Genomic DNA, 19,420 nt, shown 5'->3' on the forward strand with positions numbered 1-19,420 from the left:
CTTCACGGCGGTCCCTGTGTCAGTTGAGCTTACAATCTATATTCCCTATTACACACACACTAAGGTTCCTTTTGTCAGAAGCCTCTTGTGCCTGCTGTCTGTTTGTTCTCCCATTAGGATGTAACCTCTTACGATCAGGGCTCTCTTCCCACCTGTCTCTATACCCATTCTTCTCATCCAGCTTCACTGTACCTGCTATGCTTGGAGCTATTGGAGTCTTGGTTTTACTCGTTTTCGTTCTGTATTGTTTTGCCCTGTATGGTCTACTGTTTGTATTCTGCACGGTACTGTGGAAATCTTGTAAAGTATAATAATATTAATAAGTATATCTGTGGCATGTGAGAGGAAACCCACGCAAACACGAGGAGAATATACAAACCACACACAAACAGGGCCCTGGTTGTAATTGAACCCATGATCCCAGCTGTGTGAGTCAGCAATGCTCACCTCTGTGCAAAGCATGCATGTTAATTAGCCAAGCATAGTGTTCTAAATACAATTCATATCTAAATCGGGATTCCAACCTATGTGTTACGTCTTACAATCCTATCCAGCTATCATTAATAGCAAATCTACAATAGTTGTACCCAATCTTTGTCAAATAAATCTTCAACTTCTGACATTATTGTTGAACTAGATAGTGATAAAGATTGTTAAAATCATGTTAAACAAATAAAGCCTATGCAATTAAAACCAGACGCAATCTAAATTACCCCAGAGCAGCTACAATCCGAGTACTTTATCCTCCTCAATGTCATATGACTGTACACTGGATATGAGTACAAAGCAATCCATTATTACGCAGCTTATGTGCACTGCTGAAACCCGGTCTCTCTAATAACATGTGACATTGTATTACCTGGCATTTTTAATGGGAGATGAGGAGTTTTAAACAAAGAGACAGTGTTTCCTCTCTCTTTTTTTTTTTTACACACAAAGGAAAGAATATAAACTATCCTACATAAGGATTAGAAAGTTGTTTAGTAGCATATGCTCAACTAGGAATCAGCTTTAGTTATTAAACAGTTCAAAATCTTATTGTTAAACAGGTTTTTCTATAATTCGGTCTGGATTCTTTCTCAGGCTTAAAACAGGTCTTGGGTCACTATATGGCTATGGTTGTACTTTTTGATTTAAAATGGAACAAAACCCAAATACAATGTTTGGATATGTCTTAGAGATGGATGAACTGTATTTCTTTGTATCAAAATAGTTCAATGTATTATTAATAATAATAATAATAATATTATTCTGAAGTTGCACACTGCTTACTGCCATATTTCTGTGAAAGTCTCCCCTACTCACAAACTTTAATTCCTAATCCCCCATATTGTCAGCAGTTTATGCTGCATCTGATGTTATTTACTTGTTTACATATCACTCTTTAAACTGACAGAGCAAATTGTTTCTGATAGTATACATTATTTTTTTTGTTTTCAGCATGTAAAACATTGTTCCATCCACTTTGAGGGAAATAATTCTGGTAGTTTCCGGAGAGCAAAGGTTGAGATTGTAAAACTGATTTAGCTCTCAGTTATGACTGTCGTGTGTGTGAATGTTAATATAATCCATGACGGTTCAAAACAAGTGTTTGTTTAAATGTCCAATGAACCTAATATACACATTGGAGTATTAAAATAGAGCTACTAATAATATTTACAAATATATATGTAAACATTTCAGAAACTTATCAGAACACAAGATATTTGGAATAAAGTTGTGATCGTGGGGGGGGGGGGGGGCTTCCGGTCAATAATGTAATTTAAAGGCCGACAATTTTAAATATAAAAATTGGTCTGCTCTGTGGTTATCATTACTGCCTCATAGCGCTGGGGTCATGGGTTCAGTCAGGACCCTATCTGTGCAGAGTTTGTACGCTCTCCATGCATTTTCCTGTTTCCTCCCATGATTACATATTCTCTGTACAGCTCTGAGTAATATAAAGAATTACATTAGCATTGAGATCAATAATTGTTTTGCATGCTGCAAATTCATGAATATATGTGTACGTGTTTTAGGGTATTTGGACTGTAAGCTCTAGTGGTGCAGGGACTGATGCGAGTGACTACATATTCTCTGTACGGTGCTGTGTAACCTTCCATCCTGGCAGACTGATCCTTGTATTAATTCCATCCATCCGACACTGATCACTTTCCTCTGCTTGCTGTCACATTGTTCAGGTAATGTTCTATCATTGAAATGTACTGTGATACTTTTAATATAAAGTTACAAGATATACTAGATGGACAGTTTTTAGAGGCAGGGGGCCTGCAAAGCATAAGAAGGTCCATTCTTAGAAGCTGTACAAGTCCAGGCATGGAGCCCAAACCATTTTTATTATCTGTGACACAATTTTTCACTTGAAACTGGCCTGTAGACATGTGGTTATAACATGTATGACCCAGGAAAAGCTATTAAGGTATTTCTGAGCGTTCTTTATTGATGTTGTTTGCTGTAGCATAAAACATTACACATTCTGCTTTCAATGAGGGCTATTCACGGCAATAGCAGGCTGAGTGGCTTCAGTGCCACTTGCTTCATACATAGATCAGCTATGTGGAAACCTCTGACTGGAAATAGGCCGTCTGTGTGTGATTGGAGGTAGAAGACCAACACATCTGGTATGTAAGAATGTTTTCATTTCTCAAAAGCTCCAAGAGCTGTAAAAGTTAATCGTTGTTTATTTCCATAAACTTTTACATACAAATAGTGCACGATGTACTGCAAATTTACTTTAGAATTTCAATGGTGTGGCTTCATGTATGTTTTATTAGCCATTAGTGTGTGACTGAAGTAATAGGCTTCTTAATAATAAAAGTACATGCAAAGTGTTGTACAGTGTTGGCCATTAATGGAAGCAGGAAAAGTTACATTAAGGCATATATGTTTACAATCCTGGAATGTCTGGGAGGCTCCCGAATTTCAGTCATACCAGAAGAGCAGCTACTCTCCCTGACAGAGGCGGGACTTAATTATGCGATTTGCGCCATTATCCCCTGCCCCTGCCACACAATGCTGCAGCTCATGAGAGAGGTAGGGCAACAGTGCCGCGATGGTGTCACCGCACCCCCTCCCACACTTGTCAGCTGACCTGAATGGAAAAGTTGGCAAGTATGCATTAAGAGGATGAAAGTTTTTGGATAACTAAATATATTTGATTCTCAAGCTTTTTTAGATTACTTTCATATATCCTAGGTCTGTCACAAAAGCTAGAGATGCAAAATGCAATTCTTGTTCAAAACATCACTTCTACAAACATCTTGGTACAAACCTAATTTATATCAAGTACTTTTGTCTCCCTGTAAATAAAACTTAAAGGGGGTTGTTTGTGGTATCGGCAACAGCAAGGACTCCAATACCCCAAACGTGGCTCATGTGTTCCTCTCCGCTCACACATATGTTCAAAGGAAAACTTTCCTCTCCATTCTGAATGGACTAGGTAAACCAGATGGCTCTGGTAATGGATTAGCACCCTAAATACATTATTATATTTTCCCCTAGTCCTCACCATTTGTTTTAGGCATCTCTCTTAATACAAACATTGACACATGAATTGTTTTTCACTACCAACCAAACAATAACAGGAAACTGGATGAAATTATAATTTGGCCCATTGCATCCACAATATTAATACTCTACTTACTCTGCTTAGAAAAGAAAAAAACATATTTCGAGCCTTGTGAGAGTTTTTTTTTAAGTGGACCCCTCATTTTCCCTCACACTGGAGGCAGCAATTGTGTGTCATGCATGCCTCAGTGAGTCAAAAGTTTGTAATGAATTGATGAGCTCCATTTTCAAGACTAGAGTTTCAGTCCACAAAATGGCTGCCTCAACTGTGTGCAGGTGATTGGACGTCATACAAATACATGTTAAACAATCTTTCCAGCTGTCCACCTGGCATTTAGTGGTATTAACAGCAGCTGAGACTAGAATGAAGCAGATTATTTTGTGTACTCCTTGTTGTAAAATGAATTGTAATCTTTACTTTGAGTTTATTTATCACTATGAATTAATTTTAGAATGTTGTCTATGTTGAAATTATGTAGTTTGTTGAGTAGCAATTTAACTTCCTGCATATTTATAGTTAGTCCGCTCTAGTCTGTACCAACATAGCTCACACTTCAGTATTTCTCCACAGACGTGGTGATTATTTCAATATCATGTGTGATTCCTTGTTTTATGTAGGTAAACCAAATAAATACAGTTTAAAAAATAAAGAACTATTTGACCCCTTGTGATGAAAACCTCCTTGTACATGGAGGAAAGACTTAGGTTTAGGTGAGAACTTGCCCATGGGTCTTGCTAAAGTAGCAGTGGATATTTTCTCTCCATCCATGCCTCTTATTCAGGTGACTAACGAGACAGAAGGAGGACTTATGCCCCATAAATATCAATGAATGCATTGTTAAGCGCAGGAGTTCTCAAGCTGGAAGTCTGGAAGACTTTCATTGCAAGTCTTCCAAGCCTCCCATAGTCTATCCTTCTGCAAAAATGTCCCTATTTTTTCCACTGGGTGTTTGTGATGCTGATAGTCAGCAGCTGGGGCACCTTGTATACAGGTCTCAGGCCAGAAACCAGGTAAGTACACAGCATGGTAGCACAGGGGTTAGAATGATTAGCATTGCTGCCTCATATCGGAGGGCCGTTGATTCCATTCTCACCCCAGGGCACTATCTCTATTATGTTATGTTATTTTGGTTTTTTTTATGTTATTTTTTTTACATGGCCTTTTGGTTTCCCTTTAATTATGTAGGAAGGAGTCTGATCATTAAGCTGTTCAGCCTATTACAAGTAATGGACAAATTGTGTAAATAACTGTAAATTATTATCCACTTAGCAGAAAACCTTCACGTACATATTGACAGTATAGACAGTTTAGATGAAAATAACTACTTGCATCCCACAGTAGTATGAGCCCAATGACTAATCTGCGGCTGCTTGGTTCACAGACATCGTAATGTATATAAACATGCACTTATTACTGTCTTTTGTTAATAATGATTTTTCCTCTAAATTCCAAGTTAGCTGTTTCTTGGGTCTCCAATAAGTTGGAGAGAATTGGTCCAGGAAACTTTTGTAAAGGACTTAAATGATCTTCTCTGTCTCTAATAACCACTGTCATCCTACTAGCCATAATTATTGTCCTCTATACTTGACCCCAATACTGGGATGTTACTTAATGTACGCACAAGCAGCGCTTGGATTTTCTTATTTTAAAGATGCTCTATTGCCTGCTGTACAACTTTACTAACCGGCTTCTCCACAAAGCTAGAGCCTCAGGAGCTGCTCCATGCAACTGTTATTTGGTTGGCTCTGTAGAACCGGAAAATCAATGGCATTAGCTACTGGTGGAGGGAAATCATTCAAAAGCCGCAGTACACACTGCCCTCCTCCGGGAAAGGCAGCATGTAGCAGTCCCTCTTTCAGTAGGTGGAAGTGCAGCTTTAAACGTCCTGGGGACTTACATTTTTTTGGAACCAACTGTATATACTTGAGCTTCATTCATTTGTGGTTCAAAGAGTGCATCAATATTCTATTAAAGTAATTCTATCGTTTTCAAATAAGCATTGCATAGGCGATTGTATTGTGTTTCTAACGCACAAAGTGATTTATTTTAGCAGATGTAAATAGTCAACAATTCAATACATTATTATATTATGATACAGTACAGTACAGCCAATACCAAAAGATACATACATACCACTGCTATCGCATGCGCTCGCTGCGCTAACCACGAGCACCCCTGGACAGTGATTCACCTTTGAATACTGTGATCAGTGAAGTCTGAGATCTGGGTGCACAGCTATGATCATATATACACAGTCAGTGTTACAGAGAACAATGCAAATGACGTGGCTTGCTTCTATAGGTCCAGACATCAGATGGGTCCAGGCTAAACAGGTCATAGGCTGATTCAATCTAAGGAATCCAAAGGTGGGGGTCGTCTCTCCAGGGAATGAGCTCCTTTCTTCCCGCCAATGCTCCAGTTACAATTAGCATTTCATAGCCAACATCATACAAAGGTTTATTCCCTAATATCAATAACTAAAGTATGCAATGTGCGATCTCTTCGCCGACTGCACCGGACAGCTGCTGATGATTAGGGTTTCAATATGATACTAGGCATGATACCTTTCCTATAACCTGAACCTTGAATATCACTGAAGAGTACATATAATCATTATATATATATATATATATATATATATATATATATATATATATATCTAATAATAAACCAAATACTATCTGCTCATAAATTACAGTGTAACGGAACCAATATGAATATGAATTATATAAATAAATGTTGTAATGCGAGTGTGTGCGTGCGTATTTTACCGTGCGATCGCACCATGCCACGTGTTACGTGTCGTACGGATCGCAATCGCACGGCAAAACAATATTGACCAATATACTTTCGTTAATCCAATTATACGACTTCGACAATTCATATTTGATGAACACATCATATTATATCCGCCACTTTCATATTGATCCCTAAGAAATATCTATAGGGTTTTTTGATGGTAGCTGTCAGAATGTCACATTGCCCATGTTGGACTTCATGAAAATGTTTTGAAACATGACAGCTTATTTAATAACTTGCATAACTTGCTCTACAATCTTTAAATCTAATACCTGTCTGGTTACGAGTTCAAGAATACACTGCCTCTCCTTTACAGCAGTGTCAGAACCTCACCCATCCTCGCCCGCAAATGCGTACTCTAATGAGCTGCTGTTGCGACATCCAATCAGATGCCACATTTTTAACGTAAAGTGGAAACCCCATGTGATATGTATCCTAAGAGAATTTGAGGGTATTGCAGTAAATGAGAAACTGAGTTCATTTGGATGCTGTCTTGGCTAATCATTAAAATAAATCTCCAATTATGCTGATGTAATTTTGTTTTTTCGTGGAGGGGTTGGTTAAATGTGTCTTTTGCAGACATATAACCCCTAACTTATATATAACCGTTTACTATATACACTCTTGAATAGAGTTGAGTACCACTTTCCTGTCCTTGAGTCCCTGCCATCTTCAGAGTACTTTGTTCACAGTCACCCTCACTTCTTTAGTGAACCTGTGAGAAACTTGTAAACTGCCACGGGCGTTGCTTTTACTCCTCTAGTTATTTTCGGAGAGAATACTATTGTTAAACATGCTAGAAGATGAAAAGGTGGTGTGCTTGTTTCTGTTTTAGCCACACGTATTCTGCGATCAATAATCTTTTAAGTATTGGACATAGAATCCCCTTAGCTGGAATGACCTTTCTATTGCGGAAATTGCTGCTCATTTACACCAAATTGCCTCTGCAGCACATTGCTGATGTGCTTTGTTTTTAATTGTTTCCGCAATTTCCTAACTGACTTCATAACATAATAAAACATTACAAAAATCCCTGAGTGCTTTCCAAGCCTGGAAGCGACTGCAAAAGACCATTATTATAATTATTATTTAGATTCTTCATGAATACATTTATGAAAACTGAGCTATGTCGGTATACACCTGTACATGAACAGCATTTGTTCCCTTTGGTTAAAGGACATGTACTGTGATGTGCCATAAGAATCATTTACTTTTACTATGTTAGCAACTTTTAATGTTGCTACCATAGCCTATGAAGATAGAGAAGAATACATAATAAATGTATGATATAGATAGATAGATATATTATACATACACAGTGGAGATTTAGAAGTGGCGGTATGATAAGTGTAAGTGAATAAAATTTGATGGTTTTAAAAATTGAAGCTGTATATGGGATTGTGACTTGACAGCGTATAGCCTGGCCTATTCCGACATTTAGATATCCTATATTATTGTATATTGTTCTTTTCAATGTATTGACATTGAAAATCTACCTTTAATAGCATTATCCCAGTGTACCATTTATGAAGACAGGCAAGATTGCTGAGATAGCCCTTGTTATCTTCTAACTCAGGGATGGGATGATTGTCATGTAATTACTCTGTTACAGGGTTGAACAACTCTGGGCCTCATGTGTTTGGCATATTCCGCTATGTAATTAAAGGTGTGAGTAGCGCCACACCTGTTATTACCTGATATCCAAAATATCTGATAAATGATCCTTGAGGCCTGGTGTTTGGCAGCCCTGTTCTATAAACTGTGAATCAGCCAAGAGAAAGTCAGTTGGGAGGGCACTCGAGCAATAGAGTTAATGCTGTTTAGTGTTGTAGAGGAGTACACAGCCCTCTTCATGCCTAACATAAACAATAGGAATATAATATATGCCCTTTAAGAACATCCTCCTCCCTTTGTAGAGTGGAATAGTCACTATTTCTGTCTTATTATTGAGTAGCTAACTGCAACAATGGTACGTACTATGATTCCCCAACGGGTCCTAACCTGCAAGCACTCTAAACTAGAAATGCTCACTGACCCCCCCCCCCCCCCCCCCCCCCCCCCCGTGAAGTGGTTTTGGTTTTGGATCTGGATTAGCTTCGTGATTTGGTTTTGGCAAAACTGCTCTCATGTGTTTTTGGGATTGGATCTGGATTTTTTAGAAAAATTGCTAAAATTTCCTAAAATCACAAAATTTTGCTCTCCTTTTTTTTTTTTCCTACATTATTATTAATCTCAATAAGACTAAGTTCAAGTCATTTGCAGTTAATTTTGACCACCTCACAGGTCACAATATTATTTTCATACACTTTCAAACAAAGATTGCAGCAGTTCTTGCCAGTGATAAGAACGCCATTGTCATGCCTGGGCATAAGACCAAAAAATCCACCTCTTATGTGTGCAATTATTTTTACACAAATCCTGACAACAGTTGTCTAGTCATTTGTAGTGTTTGTAAAGCCACAGCCAGTAGAGGTAGGGACCTTAACCATCTCGGATCCTCATCTATCTTACGCCATTTGAAGTTCATGGAAAGCTCTTGGGGAAAATCAGAAACTTATGCTAAAAAAAATAACAAGCAGTCCAGCATCAGCTATCTGCCTTCTCTCAGCTAGATCCCAGCACCTGCAATACACACCCTTAACACCTTCATCATCAATATCCTCACAAGTGCTTGGAGTTAGTCCTACATACAAGTTGCTAAGGCGAGATGACTCCTCCCCTAACCAGGACTCCTCAGAAGAATCCTTGAGCGTTAGGCCCACTGCTGCTGCTCCTGCTGCTGGGTGTGGATCTTCAACCCAGAAGCAGACCAAGAAGAAGACTACTAGTAGTTTACAACAATTGTCTATTAAACAATCCTTAGCAAGATTAAAAACTGTTACCCAGTCACAAAGCGGATCACAGACGCCATGGCGACTGTGCTAGTATTAGATCTGCGTCCAATATCCACTACTAATGCAGCTGGTTTTAGACAATTACTTGAGGTCTTGTGTCCCCGTTACCAAATTCCATCACAACACCATTTTACTAGAAAAGCTATTCCTCACCTCTACCAGAAGGTTCGTAAAAATGTAATTATTGGGCTACAAAATGCCATTCTACCCACTGTACACTTAACCACCGATATGTGGACAAGCAGAACTGGGCAAACTAAAGATTATATGCCTGTGACAGCCCACTGGGTTGGTGATTCGCCTTCACCAGCAGGAACAGCAGCAGCATGTACTCAAGTACGACACATTTTTCAGAGGCAGGCTACTCTGTGTATTATCTGCTTCACTAAGAGGCACATTATTATTATTATTATTATTATTATTATTATTATTATTATTATTATCATTGTAGATTTGTCAGGCTCCACAGCGCTGTACAGTATGGAAGACTAGGACATACATAAAACAAGACATACGTAAAACAAGCACAGTCAAGGCAGACAAAATGAATGGAGATATGAAAACAAAGGGTATGGGGGACCCTGCTCATTAGAGAGCTTACATTCTAAAGGGAAGAGAGCACAGCTGAAAAAAGAGGAGCGAGTGTGGCTCAGAGTGGAGATTGGGATAGTTGTGAGGGTGCATTAGTATGAATAGTGTTATCGAGGATAAGGTCACCTCTTAAAAAATAGAGGGGTTTTCAAAGAGCATCTAAAGATTTGAAGGCTGTGGGAAAGTCTGATTGAGTGTGGTAGGGAATTCCATAAGTGGGGAGCAGTCTTGAAGGCAGGAGTGAGAAGTGGTTATCAGAGACAAGACAAGGCGCAGGTCAGAGGTAATACCGCTGACAACCTGTTTGAAAAAGTAAGGGATGTTATTGCAACATGGCTTGGACTCTGCTGGGGATATGTGATTTCTGCGTCACCAATATTCTTAGAGCATTACAGCAGGGGGAATTCCATCACATTTCCTATTTTGCTCACACAATCCACGTGGTGGTACAGAACTTTTTAAAAAATGACAATGACATGCAGAAGATGTTGTCTGTGTTTCGAAATATTTAGGGTCATTTTCGGGATTGTGCAACAGCATGCAGGAGAATGCAGCAGCTGCAAGAAGAATGAAATATGTACTTTAATCCAGCGAAGTAGTCACCTGTGAAGAGAGTGCAGACACTGTTAGCTTGAGTCAAGTGATTGCCCTAATTAGACTTTTTGAGAAGCAGCTAGAGAAATTGAAGGAGAAATGACACAAAGCAAATCCTCTAACTATATTGTAATTGTAGATTAAGTACTTAATTTGCTTCGCCAGGATCCAAGAGTTATCAACATCTTAAAATCGGATCACTACATTTTGCCAACTGTGCTTGATTCTTGTTTTAAGAGCTATGTCTTTATTTTCAACTGTACCAGATCACAAAGCTGTACCAGATCACGAGCTCCTGGTCAGCAGGCTGACCGCTCAATTGGTACATGACACAACGACGTCTTCTTCAGTTTCTCTGCCAACTGCTTCTTGGAAAAACTAAGCGGTCCCAAGACACCCAGTGGTGATTCAGATGAGTCAGCAGAACATTTTGACATTTGGGCTGGTCTAAAAGAATTGCCCAAAAATCATAACGGCTCTGCCATAAAATAATAATAAACTACAACTTCCATGAGGAAGGCCATTATCTGCAATTACATCAAAGTACACAGACGTCTGTGATGGTGGATTCCAGCAGGGATGAATTAGTATTGTTTGAGGAAGATTTACACAATGATGAGGGTGAATATGATGACAGTGTAGATTGCAGGTGCTGAAATCTAGCTAAGAGAAGGGAGCTACCTGTTGCTGGTATGCTTTGTAGTATTTTGGGTAGAATGGCATCTTGGCAATTTTATGTTTTTCTATAGTAAACTTTCACCTTTATTAGAGAGGTGTTTTTTTCTTTAAAAAGGTACAAGCACTTGAACATAGGCTTTAGCACATGAGGTAGAGGGATTAGTATCATGACTGAGACTGGAGAGTGACAACAACGATGTCACCCCTCCTGTTTCTGTATGAGCTATGGCACAGTAAAATGTAACTGGAGATTTAGACCAAGCCAGCCGGCCCTTTAATTTCTATTTCGGCAATGACAATTAGCAATTTTGCAATGGAGCTCTCCTCTTTGTGTGTAACCTATATAACACCGTACAATTTGACTGCCAATTCAGAAGAAAAGACTGCCAGCCCTAGTTTTTTTTAATTTAGCAATGACAACTAGCAATAGAGCTCTCCTCTTTGTGTGTTACCTATATAACACTGTACATTATGGGACTGCAGATTTAGAAGACCAAGCCTGCCCTATTAATTCTGTTTCAGCAATGACAATTGGCAATGAAGCAATGGAGCTCTCCTGAATGTCACTGTAAACTTTGAAAAACACTGCCACCCCTCCTCTTTTTCTATTCTACCTATGTTGCTGCTCTACAGACTGTGCTACCCCTTCTTTGTCCCTCTGTGAAATGGCGCTGGATCGCCTTGGAGGGCGGTACTTATAAGATCCAAAACTCCCGAGATCCGACGACGTAACAATGACGTTTTGCCTTGTTTTCAATTCCGAAAAAGTGCAAAATATGCGGCTATGTTCAGTTTGGGTACGTTCGGTTCTCAGGGAACCGAGCCTGAGCATCTCTACTCTAAACCAGTAAACATTGCTAAGAATGGTAAGGTGCAGGAGAGGAAGCTACCCTGGAGAACCATAGCAGTAACTCTCGCATGCTATCCGCTTCAGTCACTCCTGGGCAAGTCTTGTCTGTCATCCCGTTTATCTATAAATGGGTACAGAGAGGTGAGTAAAAAAGTAGTCCTGTATAGTCAAGTACTAAGTGGCAGACCTAAGCACTGAACGTTTGTGGTCTCAAAGTGAACCAGAGAACAGATTGTAGCTGAATAAAGTGATTTGCAAGTAATGAAAGTAGTGGTTCTGAGGTAAAACATGGGCAGCTCTAGTGAACAACGAGTATCCAAAAAACTGGTGAGATACCAGGTCCAAACCATAGGAAAAGTCAGTGTCGCATTGATTCCTTGTAAATTGAGAACCATCCAGTGGTGGAAGTGAAGGTGTATACGGTGGTATGCCATTCCGCCACTTCTCCTACTGCCTTCACTGCAAAACCCTCAAATTCCATTCACTTACATTCATCAACATCATCAACATTTATATAGCGCCAGCAAATTCTGTAGCGCTTTACAATTGGGAACAAACATTAATAAGACAATACTAGGTAATACATACAGACATTCCCGTTACATTTTCCATTCCGCCACTTCGACCACTTAAACCAACAAAGTAACCGCCCCCACTGTGTGCAGGCACCAGTTACACTTTAATGTTTTAAGCCAAGCACAGGTTGTCACTGACAAGTAGATTTTATAAAAGAAAAGGTGTGTTTTCTACTTCAAAGACACTAATGTAGCTTTATGTTGAGAAAATCAGTCTAATTTTTTCTATCCAACTTACATTTATAGGAACAGAACTACAACTTTTTTTTGTCATATACACAATAAGCATTTCAATGTCACATCCATATGATAAATTCTGAATATTGCAACCTGCACCTTAATTTTAACTACAGGTCATTTGCTTTGTAACTCAGACCCCGATCTCTCTCTCATGACTAATATTTAAATTACTAGGTCTCCATCTGTATGTTAGTAGGTCATACTGTTTTAAGGTATTATTTTGTCATTCAGTAACCAATGCTTACCCTTTGGTAACTTGAGACTCTAGACAATGGAGGATTAAGTCTGTTCATAGCTCACAATAGAGCTATATTGTAGATACATTACATGCAGTGCAGCACCTGGCTTCAGGTAACCGGGAGCTTCACTGCTGGGGAGACCACTCCTATTTGCTGAAAGGGGAGGGAGATGTTATTTTAGAAGGTTTTTTAAAAAACGGTGACAACTGCTTGAAAGAGAAGCATAACTTTGATGGAGCCGCAAGGTTTTTAGATAGGAACACGCTTCCTTCTAACTCATTCCCTCTTCTTACTTCCTTCCTGAGCCGCTGGCTGCTGCCTCTTTCTCCACTGCATGAGCCCTGCTGTCCCCTTCCTATGTGAGCAGGAAGTGCATAGTTCCCCTACCCCCTGAGCAGAATTGTGTCCCACGTGCACAGCATTCTGGGTCTTCAAATGTCTTGTGGGATCAGCGGTCAGATAGGACCTCATTAAGCTCATTGCTGACCATGTGGCAGCTGACAGACTTCTTCAGCCACCGGGTCCTATAGCAGCTGCTACCCCAATAGTCATGCACATAATAGCAGGGTATTTGCACCTTGGCTTTAATTGGGATGTCAAGCTTTTTTAGTAATGGTGTCTTATCCCAAAACAACGCTCATGTCTTCTGCTATGAGATTGTTGCTGGATTGTGATGTAACTACTCCTAGCATTTTCATATTGCCTCTGTCACTCCTGTAAACTAACTAATAGCTGGGCTGGAGGTCCCCAGGCAGAACACTGGTTTATTATGCCTACAATATTACAATAGAGCATTTAATTTTTCTGAGATCAATGTCAGACCTTTAACTCCTCTATGCATTCTGACAATTGGCATCCTATCTGGGGGGGGTGTCACATTTTTAAAAGTCACAATGAAGGAGAGGAGATTGCACCCATAACAGGCCTGGATGCCACTCATTTTCGGCTGTTGGTCCGCTATCCACTACTACAGTGGGTCCCAAACTGTGCGCTGCGTCTCCCTGGGGTGCCGCGGTGATCTCACAAGGGTGCCTCGGCCAAGGCCAGTTGTAAGCAAGTCAGGGGACTACTTGGTAATTATTTTGGCTTAGGGGTGCCTTGAAAAAATTAGAGACCCTAAGGGTGCCTCGAACTGAGAAAGTTTGGGATCCACTGCACTACTAGATTCTGGTTACATTGGATCTGTTGGTGATAAAAGTAGGGATCTCAAGTTACTCTCCTAAATATCTCCTGATTTTTCTGTGAAAAATAAGATTACTCTCTGTTTCTGCCCCGTTGAGAAAGTACATCTATGTGATATCTATATACCCCAAACAACTTGACAAATTTCAGGATGTTTCCAAGTATGTAAAAATAACAACAAGAAGAACTATTACATTTTTCTGATTTATGGTTTTTTTTCCCTATCCAGTGTCTGTAATTTTGAAAAAAAAAAATGTGCTACCAAAAGAAAGCTCCCTATATCCTAAAATAAAGTCCTATATAAAGATAGTTTGTGTAGATACCGCTGAAGATCTTGCGTGGGTCTGGTCATGTAGGTTTAAACCACCTCCAGTCTCCAGTACAACCATTGGTTATTCACAGATCACTCTCACTGTTTTATTAGTACAATTTATCTCAGAAAATATGTTGTTTCCATCAGCTCACAGACACCTTTTTTTTTCTTTTTTTTTTATTAATGCTGGTATATGATTTTTGCAGTAATAGTTCAACCAACATCTGTGGATTCTATACTCCTTTAGTACATATGTCTAGTATTATTAAAACTACATATCTCCAGAGCAGAATTTCTCCAATACTGAAAATTAAAATAAGAAAAATCATATCCCTGTCATCCGTTTTTAATGGTCCAATACTGATAAAGAGTATTTTCACATCTGACAATAATATGTAAAATGTGACATTACCGTGCTTGAAATAAACCAACATTCCTAGAAAAGAAATGTGTAAAGAATTATTTGTGGAATGTCTTGGGTGAAAGGTTCATTGCTTGGATATGTTAGTCATTTATTAATAAAACAACTTAAAGGGAAACCCACCCATGCACACAAGTTGAACTAATTTACCTTTTAAACAATGCACTTCAGCTGAACAAACATCAGGGCATTTAGGTTTGGCACACATGACGTCATTTTCCTAAAATAATTTCATGTGTGGTGGCAAACTTACTGGTGAAATAGAACAGGCTGGATCTGATTTTTTTGTTTTGTTTTTTTATGGGGCATGTTGCAATATCTGATTTTTATATGGTGATATTATAAAAGGCAGTAGCATGAACTAAGGCAAGCGGTCACCTACACACACTAAAACCATGGAATACATCTTTTGTCTTGGAATATAGAGGATGGAGGGAGTGGGAAAGAGGTAGAGATATATAATTTGGTGACAGTCACTGGATTAATGCTCTGGGGACAAGCTTCCCAGAGTATATTTCACAGCAGACTGATCAAGAGTTGTACCTGGGTGGGATCTGTAAAAGGTTGCAGCCCTGATCATTTTGTCTCTCAGACCGGGGGAGGAGGCTTGATGCCTTCCGAGAGCACCTGCTAAGGGTGAGCAAATATCCTTTGGTGTTTGAGTCTGGGACACAAGCTCTCAGACTTGAGAGAGGGCCTTTAAAGAATGTTTAGTTAGTGGCAGACAGGCAAGGCTCTTGTTTATGTTTTGTTTATTTGCACATGCTCAATAAAACTGGCTGAGGTCAGTTGTGCCAGAAAACCAGCATTTTCTTGCCAGAAAACCAGCATTTTCGTGATCTATTGCTGCTGCTGTTCAAAGCCATCTACCCTAGATGATGGTACCAGTACCCCTGATTATGTCACTATGTGTGGGTGTGTGTGTGGGTGTATATATATATATATATATATATGTGTGTGTGTGTATGTATTCCAAAGGAATAATTTTAGATGAACAGAACCATGTGATGTAACGGAGGCGTCATTGAACATGTATTATCTGAAAATGTACAAGCTAAGTTAAATTTGTTGTACTATACATGCACTGTGTGCATGTATATTACAACAAATTTTGTGAGACACCAGATTATTACGGGCAAATATACTACCGTCCAACTCTAAATCAGAGCCTTAACTAGCATGAAAGGCTCCGGGCAGACCGCCTTCTGTCACAACCTATCAATTAACTATTCACCACCTTATCGAACAATGACGGTCAAGTTGGCAAACTGACAATGGACAGTATTTTTGTTCTTTTTTTTAATTAACATCCCAGCTATGGTTGTGCGTAATTTCTTGCATGATCTATGAGATAGTATTGATATATGCAATGAGGTGTAATGGGGGCACCTTGCTGTAGGTTATATAAATACATACACATCAGATCCTGTGGAAATAAAATATAGGGTGAATCTCCTCTACAAAAAAGCTTGGCACCATAAATGCCTTTATAGAAGCTCTGCTACAATGCTGGTAGCCATTCACACAGTCCTGAAGTACACTAGAGGTGGCACTCCCTGTGGTATTGGCAACTTACACAGCTTGCCGTCTTCACAAGCCTGGCAAAGGTGTGATTAAAAGTGCTGACATTGTTTATTTGTTCAAACATTGTTTGGATTGTTTTTTCCTCTGCATTTAAAAGTCCATGTTTTGGCTTGCCTCGGCTTTGTACCAATATATAGAAATATAGTGTGGAAGTTTAAACATAAGACAAAATATTTATGGTACCACATTGTATATTGTATGCACCACATCTATGAATTTGTATATCGCATCTCCAGCACATTCCTTAGCAAGTCTCTGGAGAAGCCCAATGAATGGTGTTCATGTACTACCCAGAACACGTCTTACATTATACCATGGAAACACTGAATAATGTTACATCAGTTTGCAAATAGACTGGCGTCCATTGTAGAGAGGCCGGGTTCCTGACCTGCTGGTAAAAGCAATAAGTGTAGTTTGTAGACAAGATGTCATAGTGCGTCAGTAGGGCAGGTGATATATGCACTTCCACATAGAACTAAGCTGTCTATTAATGGGTGCTTATGGCTTAAAGACCATGACAATACGCACTACTATTTGCTAATGTTGGTACTCCTTTTGCATAGAGGACTAGCTGCTTGGAGTGTGCTGTTTTGTTGCTTGAGGGATGAATGAGGCATTGCAGAATGACAATGCTTTCTCTGGTGTACACTGTAATTTTCTAGAGCGGACTGATTTTTATACAGGAAGTATAGCTGAAATGTATAATCGGTGTACTTAGGACACCAGCTGTATAGTTTACATAGGTATGCTGCCTGACCAAAGATTTATTACTATACTCTACTTCTTTAGGGTGTTGTGTTCACTGCTCTTCCTTTGTGTTATGTAGTGGTTACAGTATGTATGTGCTTTGTCACTATAAATGACCTAGGAGAGGTTAATTCCAACTGTGAGGCAGAAACCTCTGGAGTGCATGGTGATTGCTTGTGAGGACTTTAGCCTCAGAAGATTCTCTTGGCAAATACTTCATTTTGTCTTTTGTCTTACACACATTCCTGTGATGAGCAGCTAAGTTCAACAGAGAGAGCTGGTTCAACCAGAAACCGTACCGCCTATATCAGTAGGAACAAGTGAGAATCTGAGCTCAGAGAAAAGCTGGAGTGGAAATTTACAGCTGCTTTCCACTGCAAGCCATTGATTATGTGCAAATAGTCCAGGGGATGCGGACTAGTCATCAGAGGGACAAGGAAGCTGCTGTCACGCTGTATTACGGGACAAGCCTGGAATGGTGTTAACAGGATAGAAACCAGCAGCTGGGGACATGTAATCTGACTGTCTTCCGTCTTTTAATATTTGAACTGTTTCCCTAACAACATTGGCTGGACGATTTCTACGTAAGTACTGCTGAAATTCCCCATATGTTATTTACTGAGCAGTAATAAGTAAATTGCTATGCTCTGTGCTTCACTGACTATAAAACAGTGCTGTAAAATAATCATGTGTTTTATGGTTCAGTGTTTCTGTAAGAACTGAGATATATAAAGGTGTTTGTGTATTTGTGCTGCTGGGGGTGTATGAAGTGTTCTAATACACTTAGAAATGACAGATCATGCTATTAAGTGTAACAGGTAACTCCCATTCTCATTGCTTGCTGATCCACTCCATTGAACTCAATGAGATAGATAGCTGAGCATATATCACACAGGGCATGCTACATCTCTCAACAAGTCCTCAGTATCATAGTAACAATAATGGTGAAGTGTATTAAAAACACATTTTAATATTTAAGGGTGCGTATAAACTTGTTCTCAGTACAAGAGTGATTTTAATATTGTAATTATATTGTTAATTAGTGCAAAGAGATGTTAAGCTATTTAACGGGATAGCTTGGATGTAACAGATTATAATGTTTGATCAGGGGTACTATGACTTGGTAGAGTTGTTTCACCTGGTAAGATAACCATTATTCAGGCTTAGAGTTATTAATGTATTACATTTTATGGGGTATACAGTTGATTACAAAGTGTAACCTTTGTTTTAATAGAAATGCTGGCAATTACACTCTTATTTTATGTGCTAAACCCCATCCCATGGAGAAGGGGCATGCTGGAACTTGTAGTTCTCAAATGAGCCACACGTGGTTTATATACATGGGTGTTGTACACATAAAACAATGTTCAACTGCTCAGGACCAAGGGCTGTTTATAGAAGTTGTTCTCCTTTCCCTTGAACTTTCAGAAATATAAATAAAAAGAACATAAAACTGTGTCTTGCTGCCCAGTGCATGTAAATATCTAGGGGGGGGGATTCAATTCCCAACCCCCCCCCCTTCCCCTCCCGAAGTACCGCCGGGTTAAAACTACTAATAACAGTAGTTTTAACCCGGCTTTCAGCTCGCAGTCGGCGTTAGAACTACCATAATAACGGTAATAATCCGCAGGCCGCGTTACTTTTAACAATCACGCGCCCAATTGAATATGCCCCTAGGTGTAGGTAATATGGTTGCTAGAAGTTCATCATCGCTTCTTTACTCCGGCAAGGTGGTCATAACATAGCACACACCATACCTCTACCTCTACCACAGATGAGCCAGAGAAATGGGAGACCAGGAGATGCAGCTAAGGATAAAATATTTTTCTATTTAAAAACCATGACCAAGTTAATATTTAGCACCTATTGTTACATTTTACTGAGTATTACGGAAGCATCCAGTTACTAAAGTGCCAAAGGTTGTCCATCCTGCTGCTGATATATGTGTTATATTTATACCAGGAGAGGTCAAAGCAATAGATTATGTTTATTGGCTGCTTGCCCATAATTACATGAATTATTGATGTGCCAACTTTTACAATGTAGGAGTGTGCTGTCATTAAAAAACAATATATTTTGTATAGGGCTGTGTAGCTCCGGCTGACGGCATGCTGTGACTCTTGGTTCCACAATACCTGTGGAGAC

The 19,420-nt window shown here is 39.4% G+C and overlaps 1 protein-coding gene across 4 annotated transcripts in view; it reads left to right on the forward strand.

The window, feature by feature from the left end:
* CAB39L (calcium binding protein 39 like) overlaps window positions 1-19,420 on the forward strand; it is a 73,562-nt gene that overhangs the window by 5,963 nt on the left and 48,179 nt on the right. For 2 of the 4 annotated variants that reach the window (XM_075199101.1, XM_075199100.1), the window contains exon 1: window positions 17,544-17,859. The exons of the other annotated variants lie outside the window; for them this stretch is intronic. The gene's annotated coding sequence lies outside the window, so the exon portion shown is untranslated. Of the gene's footprint in view, window positions 1-17,543; window positions 17,860-19,420 lie in introns of those variants that run through there. 4 annotated transcript variants of the gene reach the window in all.

Source organism: Mixophyes fleayi, chromosome 2 (genome assembly GCF_038048845.1).
Source record: "Mixophyes fleayi isolate aMixFle1 chromosome 2, aMixFle1.hap1, whole genome shotgun sequence".
Classification (NCBI taxonomy): Eukaryota; Metazoa; Chordata; class Amphibia; order Anura; family Limnodynastidae; genus Mixophyes; species Mixophyes fleayi.